The sequence below is a fragment of the Staurois parvus genome, unplaced genomic scaffold (assembly GCF_062004578.1).
Source record: "Staurois parvus isolate SC_StPar_1 unplaced genomic scaffold, SC_StPar_1.0 ptg000371l, whole genome shotgun sequence".
In the NCBI taxonomy this organism is placed as follows: Eukaryota; Metazoa; Chordata; class Amphibia; order Anura; family Ranidae; genus Staurois; species Staurois parvus.
The window spans coordinates 5,530,163-5,544,897 of record NW_028318167.1 but is presented as its reverse complement, the minus strand read 5'-3'; the positions used below and the strand labels follow the sequence as shown (position 1 = coordinate 5,544,897).

Genomic DNA, 14,735 nt, shown 5'->3' with positions numbered 1-14,735 from the left:
CAACATTATTAGAAAGGTGCAGAAAACATTGTGGTGCTTCATTTGTCTTGCAATCAGTTCCTGGTCACATAGAGTTTTAGGCTATATTTAGGTTTTCAACTTCTCTCCAAGCTTAGTAGATTTAGTTCCAAACCTTCCAGCTCTAATCCTGTCCCTGTCATTCACCCCCTACTGGACACTGAGGTTCTGTTATTTGCCTGTTGCATGGGATCGGTGAGGTTCAATGCTGAAAGAAGTCTCTACTATGAAAAATTATGTGTACATCCTGGACCTAGGATCCAGGGTCATCTCCAGGGTAAAAGGAAATGACTGGAAGATAAGCACACGTACCAACAATTTACCAATAAAATTAAGTTATACACTTTAGAGAACAAGGGAGGTTCACTTTAAACATAATCTCAAATACTCTGCCAGTTAGAATATCTAGGCTGCTCATCATTATGGTTCCATTTATAAAGCAGTGGTATGGCCTTACCACCATAAAACAAAACCACATGGCACTCAAAATACAGGTTGTGGTGTGGAGTAATGTGTCCAGCTTTAAAAATGCTCCTATGTCTTAGACTTTCCTGTTCTTGCTAATAAAATAGTTACTAAAAAAAAAAGGTTAAATTCAATACTTTTACTTATTTAAAATATAATGGGTCGGAGTCTGCCTGTCTATTGCAATGCCTACCTTCTGTACTATCAGTCCTTGGTTTGCTGCCATAATACAGACTTGGGTCCTGTCAACAGTTTTGATCAACAGATATTGTTTTAATTATCAATCTTTAAAGCAGTTCATTTGGAAAATTTGGAATGACGCTCGATGGATCTTTGCCTTGCTTGTGTACCGGTGAGGCGATTTTACTGATTGTACTTTCCATTGGGCTGAACAAATGATTGTCATTGTAAAAAGTCACAAGGGACATGGATGTCATCTTAATAAAGAAATTAAAAGGCACATCTTTTCATGAGAAACCATGTAAATTCCTGACCTGTCGCAGAAAATAGTTCTCTAATTGGTTTTGTGTGGTGGTGCAGCAGAATCATTTTCCCCAGACGTCATCCTGGCGAAGCACTACTGTACATCATTGTCAACAGTTCACTGAAATCTTCCTAATAAGAACCCGATTACATAAATTTGATCATCTAGTAGAAAAAAAGGAGCAAGGTAGAAAGTATGATAGTATTTACAGAGACATTATTCTGTATAAGGATCAAGAGAAAGTAGACAGACCTCTAGATATCTTCAGGGATCTTACAAGGACTTGCATCTTGTCCTTTATAGAAGTGACACAGTACATATGGAATTTTTGGAATGAAGCTTTTCATCTTACATTAGCCACAGTGATTCCATCTAAGTAATGGTCTGCAGATAGGCCATTCTATGGGGCCAAGACATTACCTGGAAAGACTTTAGCCCGAACAGGCTACCAGCATTCTTGTCTCTAATTAGTGTTTTCTTAACAAATGATGCAGAAGGTAATTTAGTTGCATCTCTGCACAGCAGGGGGAAGAAGTCAAGCCACATGCAGACATGCGATGCCATTGTGACTTTTTGCTGCTTACATAAGATTAAGCAATAATATAATGTTGCAGTTTTAGTTTTTAGTTATCAATATTATACTAAAAGGAAATAGAGTATGACTTTCATGTAACTTTGGAAATATTTGAAAAAATACACAAAAGACAAGATTCTTTCTCTGCTACAATGAAAATATTTCAGCTGTTGTTTTTGCAGACCAAGCAAAAAAAAAAAAACTTAGCAACACTTTTCTGCAATGTTTTCCGGAACTTGCTGGAATACAGAATAGAAAAGACTGTGCTAAAATAATTTTGTCATTTGTGAATTCAGGAAAACGTTATGATTCTACAATAGCAAACTTCTTTTTTTATATGAAATTACTTGTATTCTGGTTTGTGTGCCCTTTACATTTCAAGTGTGCCTGTTGTGCATAAATAGTGTTTGAAGCACTTCCATTGGCTTCAATAATAATCATTTTTTATTTTATTATAAACTATTGATTTGCTTTGTGCTTCATTTCACAGTGATATCTGTAGAGCCTTTAGAAATACTGTGCTCCATGGAATATCAAAAAATAGTGTATATACACTATACATGTACAGTATATCCAAAGTTAAATCTTTTGAGGAAAATGGCATGGTTGTCATTGGAAATAGATATGTAAGAAAATTTTCCAATGGGTGCATATGTTCTGGTGACAACTGTCTAAGGGTGGATTTCCATTCACTTGGATCGATTTCCTTCTCCTTCCTGTTGTGTCTCCAGGACAGAAATTTAAGTGAAATCTCTCTAGTCACACACAGACAGAAATAATATGACAGAGGCTTTAGATACAGTTTAAATGTAAACTTTCCAGTCCTAAGCACACTTCACTTTCCATTCACGATATTCTGATTGTCTGTGTTTCTTTGCATAACCACAGCACCATCCCACCCACCTCTGACATTACTCCCAAAGTAAGCAAGTGTCACTATATGTGTTTTCTCATCAATGTCTTTACATCAGAAAAAAAACTTATTTCATTAACATTATAGCTGTCATAGGAAAGTTTTCACTTCCACGTGTTTTTCAAAATAATGTGGCTAATTATTTTGTATTAAATTCAATATGTCGCAAAACCATAAGAGGAGAAAAAAATGCCTAAAACAAGTTGAAAATTCAAACAATAATTAGTACAATTTTAGCAAAGCTGATCACTGTTATTGATGATGATGTAATATTTCTGACACTCTCAGTTCTTGTGCAGGCATGTGTGTGTTATTTGCTGGGTCGCTTCTATTAAGATTGCTTAACAAATGCATATTAATGTTTATGATGTTGATGTCAGAGTAGTGCATGCCTGTCAGCCTTAGGCTAAGGTAATTATCCTTCATTCTGTACAGGCTTTATTAGGTGAATTTCATACTAGTGGTTTGATAATTATATGGCACAAGCTTAACATCCTTGTATTCATGTGTCAGCTAAATCAATGTGAGAACTGCTGCATAAACATATAGTTCTCCCTACATGTTTTCACGTAATCTTTTGTAATCTATTTAGCCACTTTTTGCATTTTATTGTTCACATAATTTTATTGTTTTTTATATATTTATTGTGAGAACTCACTTCAAGTTATAGAGTTTTAAGCACAAAGCCACTGACTTTTTTTTTTCAGGGCTTTTCCTGGCCCAATTTTATTAATAGAAAGTTCAACACAGTTCCAGAAATCAAAATCAACGCATTTCCCCCACATAGGTTTCCAGCATTCCATTCAAAGTGATACACATTCGGCCTCCTGGCTTACACATGCAGCACTCCTGTTCTGGCCTTACCCTTTATGCCCATTGTCTGTCCTATTTGCAGTCTTCATACACAATTCTGTGCACATACCTAGCAGCCCTCCACAATGTATTTATCTGTATAAGCCTTACATTAAAAAAACAAGTAAAAATTAATCAGGCTTCTAGACCAACAACAGACCTGTCCCAAACCTTGAAGCTGACCTATCTTAACATTAACCTAATCCTTAGAATAAACTCTTCTAGTAAAAAAGCACCCAAGCTAAAAATATTGTTGAAGAGCAAACAACTTTTAGTATTAGTGTATCATACAGATAAAGATTTGTGTCGTAGTGTCTTTGTAGAAATGTCTGGTCCCAGCTCATTAGTTCCAGGCTGCACCCAGCCATGACATCTGGCCAAAGTTATACTAAAAAAGGTAATTAAAATGATAGACATATAAAAAAAAAACTATTTATAAAGCATCAGTTTAAAAATGTATTAATTTTATTACATTGAATTTGACTCAAAACCATATTGCCATAACTATTTAACCACTTCAATACTGGGCACTTTTACCCTTTTCCTGCCCTGGCCAATTTCTTTCGGCGCTCTCACAGTTTGAATGACAATTGTATGGTCATGCAACACTGTACCCAAACTAGATTTTTATCATTTTTGTCATACAAATAGAGCTTTCTTTTCGTGGTATTTAATCATCACTGGGGTTTTCATTTTTTGCTAATTAAACAAAAAAAGACCAAAAATTTTGAAGTAAAACAAAGCTTAATTTCTGTTATAAAAGTTTTCAAATAAACAATTGTTCTTCATACATTTAGGCCAAAATGTACTCTGCTACCTTTCTTTGGTGAAAATAACCCAAATTAGTGTATATTATTTAGTCTGTAAGAAAGTTCTAGAGTCCACAAACTATGGTATATATCTGAAAATCGATCAATCCTGATGTACTGATGGCACTGATCTAATTTCTTGATGCCCAAAAATGTCAGGATAGTACAGGTATCCCCTGAATTACCCCTTTTTGGAAAGTAGACAATTTGTGATATTTAGTAAGAGGCATGGCGAGTTTTTTGAAGTTGTAATTTTTTTGTCATAATTTTTTAGAAAATGAAGAAATTAAAAAAATAAAATAAAATAATTTTACAATTTTGTTTTTATACATGCTGTCACCATGCAGTACAGCATCATCACATACCTGGTGTGGCAGAGATCAGGGACACTGGTGCCTGTGAAAAAATAAATAAATATATATATACAGTTGTGTTCAAAATAATAGCAGTCAGACATCACTAACCTGATCAATCACTGTTTTTGGTAGAAATGATATTTCTACATGGCAAATAATTTACTAGCAGGTGTAATAGAATAATAGAAATCCAACAGTCATGACATGCTTGCTGCTGATTCTGTGTAATTGAATCACTAATTGAAAGGGGCATGTTCAAAATAATAGCAGTGGGGAGTTCTATTAGTGAGGTCATTCATTCTTTGAAAAACAGGTTGCAATTATTGCCCTTATTTAAGGAAGGAAGGCAGCAAATGTTGTACATGCTGGTTACAGTGCATTTCTCTCTCTCTCAATTCTGAGGAAAATGGGTCGTTCCAGACATTGTTCAGAAGAACAGCGTACCTTGATTAAAAAGTTGATTGGAGAGGGGAAAACATATAAAGAAGTGCAGAAAATGATAGGCTGCTCAGCTAAAATGATCGCAAATGCTTTAAAATGGCAACCAAAACCTGAAAGACGTGGAAGGAAACGAAAAACTACCATTCGAATGGATAGAAGAATAGCCAAAATGGCAAAGGACCAACAATCAGCTCCAGGAAGATCAAAGAAGGTCTAAAGTTACCTGTGAGTACTGTTACAATTAGAAGACGCCTATGTGAAGCCAAGCTATCTGCAAGAAGCCCCTGCAAAGTCCCACTGTTGAAAAAAAAAGACGTGCTGAAGAGGTTACGATTTGCCAAAGAGCACATTGACTGGCCTAAAGAGAAATGGCTCAACATTTTGTGGACTGATGAAAGTAAGATTGTTCTTTTTGGGTCTAGTGGCCGGAGACAGTTTGTCAGACGACCCCCAAACACTGAGTTCAAGCCACAGTACACTGTGAAGACAGTGAAGCATGGTTGCACAAGCATCATGATATGGGGATGTTTCTCATACTACGTTGTTGGGCCTATTTATCGCATACCAGGGATCATGGATCAGTTTGAATACATCAGAATACTTGAAGAGATCATGCTGTCTTATGCTAAAGAGGAAATGCCCTTGAAATGGGTGTTCCAACTAGACAACGACCCCAAACACACCATTAAACGTGCAACATCTTGGTTGAAGACCAACAAGATTGACGTTATGGAGTGGCCAGCCCAATCCCCGGATCTTAATCCAATAGAAAACTTGTGGGGTGACATCAAAAATGCACTTTCTGAGGCAAAACCAAGAAATAGAGAAGAACTGTAGAATGTAGTCAATCATCCTGGGCTGGAATACCTGTTCACAGGTGCCAGAAGTTGGTTGACTCCATGCAACACAGATGTACAGCAGTTCTCAGAAACCGTGCTTATACAACTAAATATTAATTGAAGATTTTGCTTTCCTTTGAATCACTTAAACATTTTTCAGTTTATATAGTGAATGTTTGAGTTTGTAAAGAAGAATACAAACACTGCTATTTTTTTGAAAAGTCTAATGTTCACTTTTCTTCAATTGTTTTAGAGGAAAAACACAAATTTGATATATTTTTCTTCATGTTTTGATTTGGAATAGAATGTGTAGTGTTCCCAATGCATTTGTGTGTATGGAAATAAAAGCTATTAGAAGGATTTTGAGCTTTATTCACTTAATTCAACACACTGCTAATATTTTGAACACAACTGTGTGTGTGTATATATATATATATATATATATATATATATATATATATATATATATATATATATATATAGTGCATTGGAAAAGTATTCATACCCCTTGAAATTTTACAGTTTGTCATGCTACAACCAAAGATGTAAATGTATTTTATTGGGATTTTCTGTGATAGACCAGCACAAAGTGGCACATAATTGTGAAGTGGAAGGAAAATGATAACTTTTTAAAATAATTTTTTACAAATACCTGAAAAGTGTGGCATGCATTTGTATTCACCTCCCTTTACTCTGATACCCCTAACTAAAATCTAGTGGAACCAATTGCCTTCAGAAGTCACCTACTTAGAATAGGAACAGCTCAGCTTGGTAGTACACCTGCATGAGTGCACCAATAGCATACAACTTGCTTTGGGGGCACTCAGAGAAGATAAGGAGTGGACAGTGCCAGTGGGGGACCCCAGAAAAGGAGGTAAGGAACAGTTCTGTGCATTGCCATTGCACAGATCAGTTAGGTATTATATGTTTATTATTTTAAGAAAAAAAGATGCCTTAACAACAACTTAAAGGTTAGAGTAAAGGCAGCTTGTAGAATTTTGGTAATTGTTTTCCTTCTTTAGTCAACTGAATTGAAATATAGCATGAGTAATGGGTATTATCCTCTTTCAGCTAACAGGTGAAGCTTTAGGCTTCTTTTCCTATATTTTCTAGCTCAAGATAACATTTGCATACCAAAGTAAATCAGTAAGAGGAGTAACTTATCTGTTACTGGGGTGCTGTACCAGAAATTTCAACCATAAAATGTAAGCCAGAAGGTAGGCAGATACCGCTGTGCTGTCTCTTTAGTTAACCCATAGTTCTCTAAAAACATCACTATATCCTCTTCTCAAGAGCCTTCAGCCCTAATGCAAGCAATGGGCTGGCTGTTGAAATGAATTACGCAAATATCAAGATGCTTTGATAGGTGGAGGTAGGTCTGGAGGAATGGGCATTCCTATGCAGACTACATTTGCATGCAGACTGACTTAGGAAAGGCCCACATATGATTGCCAGGATTCCCTCTCACTTCCTGTTGTGGTTATGGGACAGGAAATTAAGGGAAACTTCCCCAATGGAAGGTTTTGCCTTTAATGAAACTTTAATAAAGTGTCCTTTTTGTCTACAGGAAATACAAAGGCCTTGGGATTTACATTGGGTTCTTTCTTCGTGGTACAGTTTTGAGCAACCAAGTTGCATCAGCTTCTCTGGGAAGCAAAGTATTGGCTCTGAGCGGTTCAACTTGGTGCTGGAAAGTGGGTACCAGGCAAGATATGAGAGCCTTTCTTTGGAATGTTCCTGAAAGTGAATGTCTATTTGTATGGCCAGGGTGATCAATTCATCAAGAGACAAACCCTGCCAGAAGGTGGTCGTGTGGGTCTCATCATTCCAGACAAGTTAAGCTGTGGGAGTTCAGAACTGAATTGCATACTGCCCAGTTGTAAATGAACCATGATTGAGATGTAGAACCTGCCCCCATTACTTGCCAAATCGGAAACTTGAGCAAGCTCAAATTTTGCCTCCAAAAGGAGCAAGAAAATTAGCAATGTTGTTGGTCACATAGTTGCCCTTCTCCCAGAACAAAGATGCTTAGGCCAAATTATATAAGCTCTTTTAGCATCTGTAGGGAGGTTCTGTGGCTGTAATTTAAAGTGGGGAGGTCTGTGATAAGTCTGGAGGTTAGGCAGTGAGAGAGAGAGGCCTGTAGTTGATCCAGAGGGTGTAGAGATGTCAGAAAACTGGACTTGACTGGCTCTTGGGTATCGAGTCTTTGAGAGAGAAGCTTGTTAGGATCAGGAGGTGGCTGGAGGACATAATATGGATTCATGGTTTGAGTGAACTGTCCAGGACAGGGGTCCATATCCACTGAGAGAAGTAGTCCAGGTGACAAGTATGCAACAGGCTACATGAAGAAACAGGGGTCATGGAGGCACACAGGGTGCACTAGGTAGGAGTCACAGATGAAATGTCAGACCAAAGATCTTAGAAATACCTTATTAGATTCTTACGTGATTGTCTAGCATATACATGCATGTGTACACCAAACACTCCAAACACCAGCCTTGACTCGAATGCTAAAACAATTGTTAAGGCTGAAGCTTCTTTCACAAAGTACAGTATATAGTCAAATAGTAGCTTCAGAAAAACATACATTTTCAAAGGTCTTAGTTTTACCTTTTTCTAATTCTGCACCTGTAGAAAATATTCAAACAATCTCTGCAGCAGTCCAAAATGCCCTCTGCTTTGTCAGAACGACAGCTCAGTGCTCAGTCTTAAAAAATAAGTGTTTTTTGTGCCCTACTTACCATAGGCATAGCATCAGGGGTCTCGGGTCACAATTGTGACCCCACGCATGCTCCAGGGGGGCCCATGCTGTCTCCCAGTCACTATCATGGGCAAAGTGGATTCCGGAGCAAAGGTAGCCAAAGAGTAGCAGAGGAAGGATGGGGTGAGGCCAGCCCTGCTGATGGGAAAGTGTCAGTGCTGACAACCAGGTGGGATGTAGACTGAGCTGTCACCGGGCTGATCGAGGGAGGAGGAGAAGGCTGTCCAGGAGCTGGTACTGATCTCATTGGGGGGGTAATAAGACACCATTCGGATCCATGCAGAGAACAGACACATACCACCCCACCCCTCCCTACAACTCCAGCTGACACTCACACAAAAATTCTCACAAAATCCGTAACACCTCCTGAGGGGCCCCTAAAGGACTGTCGCTCCAGAGGCTGCAGACTTTACTGTGACAGTTTAAGCAGGATGAACAGAGGGGTAGCTGGATTTGAATTCTGTCATCCCCTACCTGGTGAGGAAGGGGGTCATCTGTCGTTACCTGGTGGGGGAAGGGGTATCTGTCATTACCTGGTGGGAGAGCAGGATCATCTATCATTACCTAGTGGGAGAGGGGGGTCATCTGTCATTACCTGGTGGGGGGAGGGGGTCATCTGTCTTTACCTGGTGGGGGGAGGAAGGGTCATCTGCCATTACCTAGTGGGAGAGGGGGGTCATCTGTCATTACCTGGTGGGGGAGGGATCATCTGTAATTACCTGGTGAGGGAGAGGAGGGTCATGTGTCATCTCCTAGATTGTAAGCTCAAAAGAGCAGGGCCCTTGAACCCCTCGTGTTTTGTTTTGTTACTGTATTATCTCATGTTCTGTCCCCCACTATAATGTACAGCGCCGAGCAAACCTTTTAGCGCTATATAAATACTATATAATAATAATAATTACCTGGTGGTGGAGGTGGGGGGGTCATCTGTCATTACCCGGGGGGAGTCATCTGTCATTACCTGGTGGGAGAAGCGGGTCATCTGTCATTACCTGGTGGGGGAACATGTTATTACCAGAAGGGGAAGTCATTACTTGATCATGATATTCCACCACTGCCATTATGACAGATCCTTCAACAAACAACCTTATAATATAATATAATAATAATGATATACATTCGGTTTTACATGCTTTGTTTTAATGTATGATTTTGCATACACTTATTTATTCAGGGAGATTTAACCAATTATCTAATAATTTGTTTGGTATTTTATTTTATATAACGTTGTTGAAGGATCTGTCATAATGGCAATGGTGGAATATTACGATCCAGTACCGCTGCCTTGCCTGCCTATGAGTTCGGCCCCTTTATAAAAGACAGCCAGTTGCCACAGTTATCCAGGACTTGACAAAGCACATGCACTCGAAACACGTTGATATGGCAACTGGATTGCTTGTGGTCCAACCTGATTCCCTGTGGCCAACTTCTGCTTCCTCCCGGGATCCGTGATGTCAGTTCCGGTGCACCGCGGTCCCTGTTCCTGTCAGCCTGCTTCTACCTGTCAAGGGATGAGCTTTGCACACATATCCATTCCTGGTTTGGGGTTCCCGTGTAGCAAAGGGTGAGCGGATATTCCATCATGGCCACAGGTTGGGCAATTGATACTGCTGGTTTGATATTGAATGACAATATTGCTCTTTTATTATACTGGAATAAATCTATTAACTTATATTGGAACCGATTTCTTGGTCATTCTATAACAAGCCTATGCCCTTGAGTGCTGTTTCTTCTGACCTCTTTCATCACTATTTCAAGTGTGACAACGGCAGTTGAGGTTTGTTTAGCTTTCAATAGCTTTGAGAATTTAGCGCTTGGAATTTTGGGTTATTATACAGTTGCAAGAAAAAGTATGTGAACCCCTTGGGATTACGTGGAGTTTTGCATGCATTGGGCATAAAATGTGCTCTGAACGTCATCTAAGTCACAACAATAGAAGAACACAGTCTGCTGAACATAATACTACACAAACATTAGATGTTGCCATGGTTTAATTGCACATAACATGTAAACATTCACAGTGCAGGGAGGAAAAAGTATGTGAGGCCCTAGCTTAATGACTTCTCCCAGAACTAATTGGAGCCAGGAGTGAGCCAACCTTGACTCCAATCAGTGTGATGATATTGGATGTGTTGCTGACAGCTGTCCTGCCCTTAAAAAACACACACCTGTTTTGGGTTTACTGGTTTCAAGAAGCACTGTCTGATGTGAACCATGCCTCGCAGAAAAGAGCTCTCAGAAGACCTACGATCAAGAATTGTTGACTTGCATGAAGCTGGAAAGGGTTACAAAAGTATCTCCAAAAGCCTTGATGTTCCTGTGTCCATGGTAAGACAGACTGTCTACAAATGGAGAAAGTTTAGCACTGTTGCTACTCTCCCTAGGCTTGGACGTCCTGTAAAAATGACTGCAAGAGCACAGCGCAGAATGCTGCATGAGGTAAAGAAGAATCCCAGAGTGTCAGCTAAAGACCTACAGAAATCTCTGGCACATGCTAACATTTTTGTTGACACATCTACAATAAGGAAAACATTAAACAAGAATGCAGTACATGGGAGGACACCACGGAGGAAGCCATTGCTGCCCAAAAAGAATATTGCAGCACGTTTGAAGTTTGCAAAAGAGCACCTGGATGTTCCACAGCACTACTGGCAAAATATACTGTGGACAGATGAAACCAAGATTGAGTTGTTTGGGAAGAACACACAACACTATGTGTGGAGAAAAAAAGGCACAGCACACCAACATCAAAACCTCATCCCCACTGTAAAACATGGCGGAGGGAGCATCATGGTTTGGGGCTGCTTTGCTGCCTCAGGGCAGGACGGATTGTTGTCATTGATGGGAAAATGAATTTCAGAGTTTATCAAGACATTTTGCAGGAAAACGTACGACCATCTGTCCGCCAACTGAAGCTCCGCAGAGGATGGGTGATGCAACAGGACAATGACCCAAAGCATACAAGTAATTCAACAAAACAATGGCTGCAACAGCACAGAATACGCCTTCTGGAGTGGTCCAGTCAGAGTCCTGACCTCAACCCGATTGAAATGCTGTGGCATGACCTTAAGAGAGCGATTCACACCAGACATCCCAAGAATATTGCTACACTGAAACAATTTTGTGAAGAGGAGTGGTCCAAAATGACTCCAGATCGTTGTGCAGGTCTGATCTGCAACTACAGGAAACGTTTGGTTGAGGTTATTGCTGTCAAAGGAGGGTCAACCAGTTATTAAGTCCAAATGTTCACATACTTTTTCCTCCCTGCACTGTGAATGTTTACATGTTATGTGCAATTAAACCATGGCAACATCTAATGTTTGTGTAGTATTATGTTCAGCAGACTGTGTTCTTCTATTGTTGTGACTTAGATGACGTTCAGAGCACATTTTATGCCCAATTCATGCAAAATTCCACGTAATCCCAAGGGGTTCACATACTTTTTCTTGCAACTGTACACTCTCTGATCAACCCCCCACCCAACCCAGTATAGCACCCCACTGTAGACAAAATACAGTAACTTCTCAATCCAACTGTTATTAGCTGGTTCAGGTGACAGTCTGCACATACTATATCTGTGGGTAGCCTTGATCACCAACTACTAGGATAAAAATCTCATCAGAATATAGAAATTGATTTCAACCAGTTCCCAGAAAAATAACATAAAATTGTGTGAAATAAAGGGTAAGACACAACCAATATGCAGTGCTGCTAAGCAGAAAGAAGATGCTGCTTATGGTTTCATTCCAAATATGAATATTGTTACATTGTTACAGTTGTACAGTACATTGGTCCAGTTTGGAGAAATGTAACTCTGCATATACCGTACCTGTGGGATCCTTGTGGAAGCTGGAAATCACTGTAGTAGACACTACTACTATAGCTATATCCACTAGTTTCCAGGTCCTGTGCCAAGCTACTGCCCTGCTGCATTGTGATTGCTCACTTGGCGTAATTTTTTTTTCAGAGAAAGCTTTGCGTTTTATCAATGAATGCAAAGAGCTCTCTGATTTATACGAGGTGATGATCATGACGCCACCATCTGCCTCTCCACCTTATCCAATCGGAGAACGTTTTGCATTTATTGATAGAGTGCAAAGTGTTGTCTGAATGGCACACATGCTGAGCAAGCCACCCCCTATGTTTACAATGCAGAATAGCAGTCACTCAACACATGACCTAAATGCTAGTGGAGATCACTGGAGTGGTGGTACATACTACATTGATTTCCAGCTTCCACAAGGATTTCACAGGTATGGTATACATTTCTCCAAGCTGGACAAATGTAACTATGCAAAAATAAAAAATATCCATACCTGGAATTTAGCTGTAACATGAAAAAATGGCTGCCCTCATATATACATATAAATATTACATAAAAACACGAGTTTTAAAACATTAACACACATTGTGGAGATTATTTTCATAAAATAGATTACTGCCACATATATTGCTAAACACAATAAAAAGACTATAGCGTCCCTTTAAGCTTTCAGTGGTAATTGCTCTGTCTCTGTCATAAGAGAGAACTTCAACAGAACTGAGCTCTTCAACTGTGGCAGCTATCCAGTGAACTGAAATTAACACATATCACTGTCAGGGCGGTGGTTATCGTACAAGATATCCAGGCATGTGCCTAAGGCTACATTATCCAGTAAGCTGCATTAAAGTGTTTTATGATCACTGGATTCCGGTTAATGCTCTGTTATGATTATTTACATAATAGTTTTTTAAATCACAATTCGGGCTTAGAAATAAATGAATAACAGAATCACTTTATGCTGTATGCAATAACAAATATAGGCACAGTCATTGTGTATTGTTAGTCTTCAAAATTATCTAAATCCAAGAACAAAAAAAATATTTAGCTTATTGATCTTTTGATGTGGTGGCTGCTTTACTTTTCTTTTTTTTCATGTTGTTTTTAAGTTTTCACCTGGTGATCCTTGCGGAGAGAAACTTTCTGTCCTAGAGTGACAGCGCTTACTTACCATATTGTATGTATGGATAAGCACACTATAGGACAGGACTAGAGAACACTGGAACTCCCACAGTTGGTATTGTAAGTGGAGAGTAGATACATTAAAAAAACTTTTAGATGTATTTCTTAGTGAACACAATGTACAGGGATATGGAAAACAGCAGTCACACATACACACACATACTGAGGCTGAACTGGATGAACCAGTGTCTTTATAATATACCAACTATGTAACTTTCCCATCTTATTTTCTCCATAACATGGATAAGGGAGTTGTACTTACGAGATAGCTCGGTCGGAACAATGTAACTGATATGCGTGCAGCATACTTTCGGGTGGATGTTGCAGAGTGCTCAGTACAAAAGTTCATGACGCCTCAGAATTTTAGTCTAATCATTTATTGACAAAGAGTATCAGGAGAAGCCAACGTGTTTAGGGGGATGGCTAATGTTAGGGCTAATGTACAGAAAAACAAAACAATATACATTACTTTGCAAAAGTTATAAGCAGTTGCGAAAAGTACTGTACATTAACCTCCCTGGAGGTATGGTTATTTCAGATTTTTGGTGCTGAAAGCGGTACCATTATTTTACATGGAAATTTGGCGTTTTATATTGTAGTCCTGTAATGCTTAGGAAACTCACTGAAATCTGTCCGAACAAGAGTCTAGTAAACATCCCGGGTATGATAAAACTTGAAACATGAAATCATAAATTATAATTTAATAAATAATCATAAAAAATAATATAATATAATAATAAATGTAATTCAATAATATAATCAAATCAAAAACACTGAAATCTGAAATATAGCGCCAAATTCGCACATCACTGAGCAAAGTCGCAAAATCGTTTTCAGTGTCTGATGACGAATTTCCCCACTAATCATTATCACTCAATTCTGCAAGTGGTTCTGATTTACTATCGCTGTTCTCTAGCTGGTTTAAAACCGCTTTTGACCTAAAGAGACGCTTTTTGGACGCCATGGACGTTTCTCAGTTTCCAGGCAATAAGAACAGTAAAAATGCAGGCAGGGTACAGGACAAAGCACTAGGGACAAAATGTATGTGAAATGGTTTGATACAGTAATGTTTTACTATGTGATTTTAGTGAATGTCACTTTTTGTCATTTTCAAATTTCCCGCCGTTCCGTCCCGACACTCGCAGGGGACAGAACCCAGAAGACAGATGCCGGCATCCGCCGTATTACATTGCCGGGGACACTGCAGGAGGGACATCG

At 39.0% G+C, this 14,735-nt stretch overlaps 1 protein-coding gene across 2 annotated transcripts in view; it reads left to right on the top strand.

Moving 5' to 3' along the window:
• The window catches only part of CYP7B1 (cytochrome P450 family 7 subfamily B member 1), a 319,348-nt gene that overhangs the window by 183,551 nt on the left and 121,062 nt on the right, over positions 1–14,735 (top strand). The window lies entirely within an intron of this gene.